Source organism: Balaenoptera physalus (genome assembly GCF_965194825.1).
Source record: "Balaenoptera physalus genome assembly, chromosome: 14".
In the NCBI taxonomy this organism is placed as follows: Eukaryota; Metazoa; Chordata; class Mammalia; order Artiodactyla; family Balaenopteridae; genus Balaenoptera; species Balaenoptera physalus.
The window spans coordinates 56,833,017-56,845,599 of NC_138893.1; positions in this window are offsets into that span (position 1 = coordinate 56,833,017).

The following is a 12,583-nucleotide window of genomic DNA, read 5'->3' on the forward strand; positions in this document are numbered from 1 at the left end:
TGCGAATGCACGTTCACATCTTTGAAAGTTTGCAACTTGAAGGTTCGTATGTAGGGGACTTACTGTAATCTCCCTTTGGATTAATTCAAAGTCAACTGCTTATGGATCGAAATCCTTTCTGCCATACAACGCAAACTAACCACAAGGAAGATAGCCCACCACAATCACAAATCCCTCTCACATTCAAGGGAAGTGAACTATATAAGACGTGTACACCGGGGCTGGGAATCTTGGGGGTCATCTTAAAATCCTGCCTACAACAGTGACTGTGGCTGAGAGAATAGATAATGACTGAATGAATTCATAAATAAATGAAGTGCTCGCCTGGGCAGATAGAAGGGAGGAGAATGGTCTAAATGTGCACTCACTTTGGGATCTGAGTTTGCAGATCCCAGGCCTGCTTCACTCTCCCAGGAGTAGGGACCGTGAGAGCTCCCCTCTGTCCCCAGCATCTGACAGAGCGTAAGCTTACACAGAAGCTGAACATATGATCTGTTCTTTGAAGCTTGGAGCAGGGGTAAGTGATAATAATCTAGACAGCAGTAAAGATGAAAAGATCACACCTTATTTATGAGACAAAAAACTTTCATGCCAAATCCCACTTCTCTTCCCTTCTCCCACCTCGTGGGTGTTTACACCATCCCCTCTGAGGAACAGCCTCTCACAGAGACCAACATCTGACCTGGGAAAGCTACATACGTTCACCCCAGCCATGAATGGCACATCCAGGAAGCCACCACTGTCTCACCCCACACTGAGCTGGTCCGTGGAGAAGGGCATGAACCTCAGCCCCGTTTACCCTGTCTCCTCTTTCTAGTCCATAAAATAACCCTAATCCATAACCACATTCCTCCTGAGTATCAGATGGGCCCAGAGAGTTGGACAAGAGCTAAGCCACCATAAAGAATATTCCTGGAAGAAGAGGCTAAGACAATCTCCATGGTCAGTTGCCTTTCAGCCTGTATTGATGACCGCTCAGTCCTCCATGAGCCTGGTGGTGACACCATCTCAGGCTCTTGTGTATAACTTAGGGGGCTTTGCTCATCTCAGGGAGAAGGGGGATGACCGTCCCGGCCTGCAGCTGGGGAAACCTCCACCGCCCTCAACATGAAGCATACTATCATCTTCAGGCATATGAGTTCCACCTCTTTCTGGGATGCCTTTTGGCTGAAATGTGTACTCATCCATTCAAAAATGATTTCGGAAGACCTGTAATGGGCCAGGCATTTTGTTCTAGGTGCCAGGGGTATAACGATGTCAAAATAAAAACCCTTGTCTTCAAGGACCTTTGATTTAGTGAGGAACACAGACTGTAAGCAAGATAAATAAGGAAATTATATGACATCTCAGAAGGTGATAAAGTGCTCTGGAGAAAAACAAAGTCAGGAAAGCGGAGAGGGAAGGCGCACGGAGGAAGGAAGCAATGTTAAATAGGGTAGGAGGGAAGGCTGCCTGAGAAGTTGACATGTGAGTCGAGCTAGGACCTAAAGGTAATAAAGGGGTGAGTCAGCTGGGTATGTAAGTAGCTGCAAGCACAGAAGCCCTGAGACAGCGTGGCTTGCGTGTTTGTGAAACAGCGAGAGGGCCAGACACAGCTGGAGCAAGAGGAAAAGAAACAGGAGACAAGACAGAGCAGCAAGGAGGGCAGGGGCTCCAGAGCACACAGGACCTCCTCAGCTATTGTCACACCTCTCTTTGGCTTTTACTCAGAATGACACGGGGAGCCCTTGCAGGGTATTGAGGAGAGGGGCACCACGAGCCTGCTTGCATTTTTAAGGGATCATCGTGACCAATGTGTGGAGGACAAACTGTGGAGGTATATAGGGTGGGGCTGCTTCACTGGGCCAGGAACACCAGGTCAGGATCTGAAATCCTGGCCCTCAGTGAACATTTCTTGAGTAAGTGAATTGAATGCCTGGGTCTAAGGCCAGCTGAGAGTCTGTGAAAAGAATAAGACAGAAAGGGAACAGGAGGACATAGTTATCAGGGCCTCAGGAAGCTGGGACTGTGGCTAAAAGATCAGCCAGGTAGAAGGAAGAAACAAGTGAGATTAGTAACTAGCTGGCCAGCAAGCCAGCAAAGCCCACTACAGGAGCCAGTCCTTCAGGCAGATGGAGTTTGTCCCCTCCCAAGCACTTCATTTTTTTCCACTCACCTAATACTTATTGAGCTCTTCCTGTGTAGCAGGCGCCTTGAACACAGAGCAGTAAACATGAAAATCAAGAGCTTGTTGCTTTGTGGGGAAGATGGTCAAGTGATCATACAAATAAGAAATAAAATACTTACAGGTTGTAGCAAGTGCTGTGAAGGATACTGTATTGATATAAAATAAATGTGATCTAAGCAAAGATCCAACCAACCAAACAGTGTGTGTGGCAGGGGGTGGCAGGGGCAGTGTTCCAGACAGAGGAGACAGCATGTGCAAAGGCCCTGGGGAGCGGAAATCCACAGTGGTTCCAAGAACTAAAAGGAAAACTCCATGGGTTTGAAAGTTAAGCAGGGGCCTTGGTACGTCCCGCTTAGGTGGCCCAGGACTGTAAAGGGCTGTGCAGGAGGAATGGTACTGGGAGTAGCAGCTGCAGGTGGGTCCTGAGCTGCAGGGATGCTCACTCCCCCAAGAGACCCAGGAAAAAGCTGTCAGCACCAGCAGTTCCTGGACTCACTCAGAGCTTCAGAGGGCACCAATAACCATTGTTAAATGGCCCAAGCATTTTAACAGGTTTATACATGAAATTGTGATAGGAAGGTGTAGGAGCTTGTTTACTGTTAGTTCTTTATTCCATGAGAGTCACATTTCTACTGAAAAACAGAGAAAGGAAAAAATAAAAATACAGTCACCCCTTGGTGGTTGCAGGGGGTTGGCTCCAGGAGACCCCGCTTATACGAAAATCCACAGATGCTCAAGTCCCTGATGGGAAATAGCCATAGTACAGTCGGCCCTCTGTAGCCGCAGGTTTCACATTCATAGTTGAATCCGCAGATGCGAAACCCGCAGATAGGAAGGTCCTGACTGTACTATATTCCTTCTAGGTGGCACCCCAAAACAAAGGAATTCTATATTAATACTTTTAGCTCAATTTTTGGGTTAAAATAGAAAAGGGAAAAACAAAATCCATGGGAATGCTAATTAAAAGTAGCCTTCACGGGCTTCCCTGGTGGCGCAGTGGTTGAGAATCTGCCTGCCAATGCAGGGGACACGGGTTTGAGCCCTGGTCTGGGAGGATCCCACATGCCGCGGAGCAACTAGGCCCGTGAGCCACAACTACTGAGCCTGCGTGTCTGGAGCCTGTGCTCCGCAACAAGAGAGGCCACGATGGTGAGAGGCCCGCGCACCGCGATGAAGAGTGGCCCCCGCTCGCCGCAACTAGAGAAAGCCCTCGAACAGAAACGAAGACCCAACACAGCCAAAACTAAAGAAAGAAAGAAAGAAAGAAGCTTTCATTTAAAAAAGAAAAAAGAAGTCTCAGCCTCCCTTTATAGCTCTCTCTCTCTCAGGCCTACATCTTGCTCTGTGCCCTTGGGAGTTACCTCCTGAAGAGCTTTGAAAAAATACAACCACAAAAGTCTGTCTCTCTCCTCCCTTGGTTTCAGAGATCCTGGCTCCCCAGCTACTCGCCCCCCTCCCTTTCTGCACACCTCTACACACCGTGCCCACTGAACGGCATTCTCTCTCTCCAAACTTGTGTCCACAAGCCAAGCTCTCCTGAAAAGCAGACCTAGCACCTGCCTGGGGACATGTCCACCTGGAGTCCTGTGGGTCTCCACCCCACACACCCACCTGTCTCTTCCCCAAACCAGCATCTGCTTCTGGTCCCGTCCCTCTCAGGAACCTCACCTGTGCCCAGTCACCATTGCTATTAAGCTTGGGCTCCTGCAGCTCCTCATTCCCTGATCTAGAGCATCACGGAGCCCAAGCACATCCACCACCCAGATGTCTCTGGCTTCTGCCTTGTCCTTGACACACCCAATTGTGCCCTAACTTCCTCTCCTCTGAACTTCTCCAATAAACTCACAACTAATTACCAACTGGGGAACTTGGGACAAGTCACTTTACCTCCTTGAGCTTGAGGATGAACTCTGGTAACATATGTAAATATCAATCACCTAGCAAGTGCCAAACAAACGTTAATTCTTCCCCCACTTCTTCAGGCCAGTTCTCCGTGATGTGGTTTATCCTCTAGGGACAAATCTGATTTCTAGATCTGTAGTTTGCCAAAGACACCCTGCAATTTTCTGCTTCCAATCATTCAGCCGCAAGAGTATTGAGTGTCCATTTTCCCCCATCTTAAACCAAGTTGATATTGTATAAAATGATCTGGTTATTTTTATTTATCTAAAATTTTCAGATCAGGATGATACCTGACTTTTTAAAAATAATTATGATTTTTTAAAGCTTGTCTCAGGAAGTTTTTATAAAACAAAGTAGACAAAACTCATTCCCATTAGGCATTATCCTTCCATCTCACTCTGTTTTTGGAAGGATTTTCAATTCATATTGAGGATAAACTGTATTTTCACTTGGAGAAACACATTCCCTCTTAAGAATAAATCCCCCCGCAAAAGAGCCATATCTTTATATGTGTAACAATTTAACATGAAAATGTTATTGATCTCTTTTCCCCTTCTTATTCTTTCCCATCATCTCTTTAAAGATGGAAATTTAGGACTGCACAATCATACGCGTGTGTGCGCATGCACACACACACACACACATCCTTTGTCTTTTTAGATTTCTTCCCAACAAATCCTCACAAATGACAGTGATCAGGTTTAATTTAAATTATTTTAGCTGACATCAGCTTAGGGCCAGATCCTCAATATCAAAACAGAATGGAAAATTGAAATAAAACCCATAGCTTCCGCCAAGTTATCCTGACAATTGCCCAAAGTTCTGTATCTCTCAAGAGAACTGCTTTCAGATCAATAGAGAAGAAAAGGTGTGTTGGTGTGTTGATGACTAAAGGGACAGATGGCTCTGGAGTGTTGAGCTGAGTGTGTGGGCTCTGGAGACAGACCCTCTGAGCTGGACCCCTGACTGTGCCAGACGGAGACCTTGGAGGGTTGGGGAATGGAGCTAAGGGACTCTGGATGAGTTGCTAACATCTCCAAGTTTCAGTTTTCTCATTTGGGTTGTTGTGAGGATTAAATTAATTCATATATAGAAGTTAGGACAGTGCCTGGCACGTACTAAGCATTCAGTGACAATAAGAATCACTATTATTCCAGATAAAATCAGTGCCCCTTCCAAGTACCATAAACCTGTAGGCAATATAATGTAATGATTAGAACCTTTTACTCAGACAGCCTGGGTTCAAATCCTGACTCCACTACTTACTGGCTGTGTGGCTCCGGGCAAGTTACATAACCATTCTGTGCCTCAATAGCTCCATTTGTAAAAGGTGTATTAAAAAGTGTACTTGTGGGCTTCCCTGGTGGCGCAGTGGTTGAGAATCTGCCTGCCAATGCAGGGGACACGGGTTCGAGCCCTGGCCTGGGAAGATCCCACATGCCGCGGAGCAACTGGGACCTGCGCGTCTGGAGCCTGTGCTCCGCAACAAGAGATGCCGCGATAGTGAGAGGCCCGCGCACCGCGATGAAGAGTGGCCCCCGCTTGCCACAACTAGAGAAAGCCCTCGCGCAGAAACGAAGACCCAACACAGCCAAAAATTAATTAATTAATTTTAAAAAACAAAAAAACTGTACTTGCATCATGGAAATGTCCTGAGAATTAAATGAGACAATGTGAAATACTTAGCACATATAGTAAATGCTCAATGAAGTCTGGCTGTTACTTTTCTTTGCACTCTATGAAAATAAGGTTAATTAACTCAAAACTGCTTCCCGAACCGCACAGAGGTTTTCAAAAGGCTAGTGTTGTAAGAGTTTCCACTTTAGCTGCTGATTAGGGACGAAGCTGTATTAGGACACACCTCCTATTTGGAGGTTATCCCGAGGTAGGTGGGCCTCGAAGGCCCCTGGGATTAAAGGAGGTCAGACAACCCCTCTCTCTGCAATTGGCAGCCGGTACGTGGGCATGTGAATGGGCTCAGCCAATGGGGTGCTTGCAACTGGGAGGTGGTTTCTGAGAGAGAGTGGGGAAGGTTGGAGGGGGGAAGGGTCCGAGGGGAAGGGAGACTGAGGGCTGACCTCTAGAGCATCATTCACTTCACCCACAGCACCTTCACTTTTTCTCTCTCCTAAAATTAATTACAAAATCAACACATATTCTTTACAACCAGAAGAAGCATCCAGGGCTTCCCTGGTGGCGCAGTGGTTGAGAGTCTGCCTGCCAGTGCAGGGGACACGGGTTCGAGCCCTGGTCTGGGAAGATCCCACATGCCGCGGAGCAACTAGGCCCGTGAGCCACAATTACTGAGCCTGCGTGTCTGGAGCCTGTGCTCCGCAACAAGAGAGGCCGCGATAGTGAGAGGCCAGCGCACCGCGATGAAGGGTGGCCCCCACTTGCCACAACTGGAGAGAGCCCTCGCACAGAAACGAAGACCCAACACAGCCATAAATAAATAAATTAATTAAATAAATAAACCCAAAGTTTAAAAAAAAAAAAAGTAAGCTGAAATATTTAGGAAAAAAAAAAAAAAGAAGCATCCATAAATGTACTCAGAAAGTGTGATTCATCTCTTTGCAAAATATCCCCCTTAATTTCCCAGCCAATAACCTAAGTCCCTCTGCAACTTTTTCTCCCTACTTAACTGTACATCGTAGTCATCCCTCAAGGTCAATGGAAGTCTATCATATGTGCCCTATTATGGCTCCATAACTTTCCATAACATAAATGAACCACTGTTTTTTCAAACATTCCTCTTCATATAGACACCTTTTCTGGCTCTCCATTACAGTTTTAAATGCACGTTCTCATTGACCCAGCAGCCTCACTTTCAGGACTCAATCCTACAGAAATAAAGCACTAGTTTGTATATAAGGCTGCACAAACAAGGTTACTTACTGATTGCAAGTTGCTTGGAGTATCAGAAACTGGAAATAACCTAAATGCCCAGAAATCTCCCCTAATCTGCGTTTTTATGGCATTTTGTTTGAGCAAGGGGGAGGAATTTCAACTGTGAAAAGTGATTTATGAAAACCACTACTCAAACCCAGGTGAGAATTGGGAACTTTAGGTTCCTTCCAACAATGAAATTTTAGATGCCCTTCGTTTTGGGGAATCTGGGAGGCAAGAAATAAAAAATAAGATGTGTACATCAAGGTCAGATTACCACAGCACAAGTGGGTCATTGTCAGATCTATTTCACCCACATGGACAGCAAATCTGAATCCTCAGAGAGCCCAAGTTCAGGTTTTGCTCCTATTCAGAGAGTCCTAGACTGCAATGTGCACAAGAATCACCTGGGACTTTTGTTAAACTGCAGATTGATTCAGCAGTTCTAGGGTGGGGTCTGAGATGTTGCATCTCTAACAAGCAATGAGGTGATGCAGATACTGCTGGTCTATGGACTGTACTTTGAGTTGTAAGGACCTAATCAATTCACATCTGCTGTCTGAACTGAATTTTCCTCATTTTTCAAATAATGTGGTTGATTAGGGTGACCAACCATCTGACTTCTCCCAGGACGATTCAGTTTTGCACTGAAAGTCCTGAGTACTAGGAAACAGAACAGTTGGATTAGAGCAGGGTCAGATAACTCAGAGGCCTGAAAAGTAATATAAATGAATGAAGCGGGCTGGTTGGAGACTTTGGCAAACAGAAGGACTTAAACGCCCACTCTGAGGCTCTACCCAAGGGTCTCCAACTTGCAGCTTTGGCGCACATGACCCCAGACTCTGTGAAGCTGAGAAATGCTGTAATAGAGTTTTTCTGATGGCAGTTGTAAGTTCCCATAGGTGATGGGTCACCAAGAAAATATTAGAAATCAAGCACTGCCCAGAAAAGAGATGAAAATGCTTCTAAGAGAGAGCAGGAAAAGACTCAAAAACTGAGTATAGTAGCCAGCCTCCAAGATGGCCCCCAATGGTCCTCACCTCCTTGTATTCACATCCTTATGTGGCTCCCTCCTACAATGAATAGGGCTAAACTGTGTAACCAACAGGGTATTGTGGAAATGGAGTGTGACTTCCAAGGCCAGGTCATGAAAAATACTGAGGCTTCAGTATTGTCTTGCTGCTTTGTTAGACCACTTGCTCTGAAGGAGGTCAGCTGCCATGTTGTGAGGATGCCCAAGCAGTCCTAGGAGAGATTCATATAGCAGGATACTGAGACCTTCTGCCAACAGCCCTGTGAGGGAACCATCTTGGAAGTGGATCTTCCAGCTTCAGCTAAGCCTTCAAGTGACACAGCCCCAGCCAACATCTTAGCTGCAACCCTATGAGAGACTCTGAGACAGAACCACAGTCAAGCCATTCTCAATCAAGCACTCTGAAAACTTCTCAAGGATCAAAGACCAAAGATGTTGCAAACTGGCAACCATCAGGGCCAGAAACAAGTTGTATTCTGCCTGCACTTTTTTTTTTTAACTTTTTATTTTATATTGGAGTATAGCCGATTAACAATGTTGTGATGGTTTCAGGTGCACAGCAAAGGGACTCAGCCATGCATATACATGTATCCATTCTCCCCCCCAAACTCCCCTCCCATCCAGGCTGCCACATAACACTGAGCAGAGTTCCCTGTTCTACACAGTAGGTCCCCGTTGGCCATCCATTTCAAACATATGCCTGCACATTTTTCTTTAATGTGAATTAGTAACGAACATCTAAACATCAGGATGTTCCCATGCAAATCTGAATTTCTAGCACCTCCTGAAAAATTGGAAGAGCTTTCATTCCTACAGTTCAAGGATAGGCCAGACTGAGCAGCACCTGCCCCTTTAGAGTGGACTGGTATTGCCCTGCATTAGCACACCCACCTCCCCCAGCTGTTTCTCTCCCTGGTTCATATCACTTGTGAAATCACCTCCTGGCACCCGTGAGTCTGTGATTCTCGACTTAGAGATCAGAAACCTTTTTGTCGGTGGTTCTCAAAGCGTGGTCCTGGCACCAGCAGCATCAGCCTCACCTGGGGACTAGCTAGAAATGCAAATTCTTGGGTCAATCTAGAAACTCGGGGGTGAAGCCCAGTAATTTGTATTTCAGCAAGCCCTCCAGGGGATTCTGATGCCGGCTAACATTGAGAACCATTGTTTCTCACAAATAAGGTTTCTTGCCTTTGAAAACTGTGTTAGTTTTCTAGGGCTGCCATTTTTAAAAGTACTACAACCTAGGTGGCTTAGAACAACAAAAATTGATTGTCTCACAGTTCCGGAGGCAGCTGTTGTCTAGGAGGCTGAAATGAAGTCTCACAGTTCTTGTCTAGAAGTCTGAAGTGGGCTCCCTCTGAAACCTGCAGGGGACTCCTTCCTTGACTCTTCCTAGCTTCTGGAGGCTTGTCAGGAATCTTCAGCATTCCTTAGGCTGCAGATAACATCACTCCAGTCCTCCATCTTCACATGGCATTCTCCATGCGTGTCTTCACATCATCTCCCCTCTGTGTGCGTCTCCCTGTGTCCCAATTTCCCCTTCTTATAAGGACTCCAATCAAATTGGATGAGGAAACAGCTGAAGACCTCATTTTAACTTGATTACCTCCGTAAGGACCCTATTTCCAAATAAGGTCACATTCTGATGTACTGAGGGTTAGAACTTCAGCATTTTTTTTTTCCGGGAAGAGGGATACAATTTAACCCATAACAGAAATCATTTTCGGCTGTTCAGTAGAAGAAATTTAAATTGTCTGAGGGTCCAGCTCTACCAACACGCAGACCCAGCCCCCATCCGCACCAGAAATGCCTGCAATCTGTACCCAGGTTCTCTCAGAGGCCCAGTGAGAAGCAAGAACCTGTAAGCAATTTAGTCTCAAATAATCTGCTCACCTGCCCTTTATTCCTGTCATGTATATAAATAAACAATATGTTTTTTTTAATTGAAGACTAATGCTACAATGTACCAGACACTGGACTGCCAGTCCTGATTCTCTGTTGTGGCCTTAAATTTCTTAGAGCCTCAGATTTCCCGGCTGTAAACTGAGGGGCTCGGATGATCTATCCATAATCTCCCTTCCAGCTCTAAAAGTCTGTGACTAATTGACGATTAAATGAATTTTCTGTATCAAAATACCAAATCCCCTCCTCTATCATTAAATAAATCACTGTTATGTTGGATGGTATGGCTGTACTTAATGAATCAATCAACATGTTTTGTCAAATGTCTGTTGTAAGCGAAGTACCTTGTCCTCTTTTCACAAAGCATTTGAGTTAAATAAATCTGTTAGTGACCAGATAAAATACTTGAAGCATCTGTGGTCAGAGATGAGTGAGTAGATTTCTGACCCCTCGATAGACTAGGGAGGGGTTTGGCAGTGGTGAGAACTCGTAAGCTGTGGGTCAGCTTCTGTGCTGCGGTGCATGGTTATGAATATTGCAACATGATAACTCTCACCCAGAAAACCCACCTCGTAATCCAGGGCTAAGTTTCCACTCTGTCCCAGGGTTCTAACTCGAGTTGACTCTACTTCAAAAGAAGGAAAGCTTGTTTGGCCAAATACCCATGGAGCATCGGTTTCAGGAATGTGACATGCTGTTAAACCACAGCCGTGTAAGCTTCCGGCTGCTGAGATTTTCCAAGGAAGAAAGTTTCACTTTTCAAAGAGAAACATGGCACCGCAAAGCTGGAGAGACATAAGGTGAATGGCGTCGATTGGCCCCAAGAAACATTCTCTCCCAAAGAACACCTCTTATGTGTGAGTGTGTTCTGGGGGAGGGCAGGGAAGTACATGAGAATGAATTTACGAGATTCCAACGATGAGACACAGCTCCTGCCTCTGAGTAGCTTTTCAGGGAGCTCTGGGGAACGTCTCAGGGCATTGCCCCAGAAGCCAGGTCAAGAGGACGGTCAGCATGGCACAGCTGGGAGAGGTGTAGGGGCTGCAGGAGCAGACACAGGACCTGGACCTGCAAGCAACAGGTCACAAGGCAGGAGAGAGGTCTCCCAGCGATCAACGCAGGGATTCAGCGTCTCTGTGAAGACACACATCAGACTCCCTGGGTCCCACGTCCACATTTGGCTTGGAGCTTTGACAGAATGATCACCAAGGACTGCTGAATGCCTCTGGAAGAGGATGTCAGGACGTCCCGTCTCCCTAGATTGGAGTTAACGTGCATTTCAAAGTAAAGTGAGTATCTGAGCGGTTGAATTAATACAGAATCAAGTCTCAGAGAATCACAATTCTTGAATTTTGTAAGGGAATTTGGGAGTTGTGTAACCCAGCCTCTCCCTCTGTGTCAGAATCCTTATGGCCGCTTGGTTATCTGGCTTCAGTTTGGATGCCTCAATTGACAGGAGCTGCTGTCTCCCTTCTATGCCAAGCTCAGCGACCAGTGGTTTCCCCACCAGTGTCCATGAAATCCAGGGTGGCAAGGTACAAAAAAAGTTGCAGAGGGACTTAGGTTATTGGCTGTGTCATCACCAGAGGGCTCTAGTTGCCTCAAAGTGTTTTCCTTATATGATGCTAACATTTCCTTCCTTCTCGCTTACCCTCCTCAGTGCATGTTCTGTCCTTCAGAACAGGTCTGAACCCGCATTTACTACAGCAGCACTTTAACTATTGGAAGGTGGGGCCTCCACCACCTCTCTAAACATTCCTAGTTCCTCTCACAGTGCTTCTGTGGGGCGGCTCCTGGACCTGGGGAGGGTCGTCTGAACCCTGACTAGTACGCACATGTCCTTCGAAAAACATGGGCCCCACTCCCTAAAAACCGAGAGCCATTTTCCAGGGAGAGTGAAAGCAACATAGGTCAAGTCATGAGCAGTACGTGGGCAACGCTCAAAACCAGAGCCACAGAGACACAGTGGATGGTGGCTACTTCAGAAGCTAAAAGACGGTCCAGATCAACCCCGCCTGGGGTGACTCTTCCAGAGGGGCCGGGAAGCCATGACCAGGCCTGAGGCTGAGTATTTGCTAAGCCCTGGGTGATTGTAGCTTCTCACTGTCTGGGGTAAAAGCAGGCCCTGGGCCAGAGTCTGTGGACCCTAGATTTCATGGACACTGGTGGGGAAACCACTGGTCGCTGAGCTTGGCATAGAAGGGAGAAGCCCGCCCCCTTGTGGACCTCTGGGGGGTGGCAAGGTACAAAAAGCACCCTGAAACCTAGGAGATGAGGGGTCTGCGGGGGAGCAGCCGCTTCCTGTCGCTGCTCCCATTTCCCCAGTTGCCTGCAAAAGAATTGATCTCTGGAGTGTCACAGGGCAGGGGAGTGGTGGCAGGGGACATGAAGGGAAGTTAGGATGTGGAGACTGCTGGGTTGTCTGGCAACAGAAAATTGGAGACAAATCAGGCAGGTGTTATTAGATGTTGGAAAAAAAAGAAAGAAGAAGAAAAAAGCAGCAGGAGGCCTTTCCTGGTTCTGCCACTCCCTGGGTGGCCCCAGGCAAATCACAGTCTCTCTCTGGGCCTCCCAGGGCTAAGCTGGGTGAAGACTACAATCCCTCTGAATGCTGGTGCTTTATGGACTAAGCTGGATGCCTTCATACGCCAGTCCTGACAATGCTCTGTCCTTGGTGGCACCACACCCCTGAC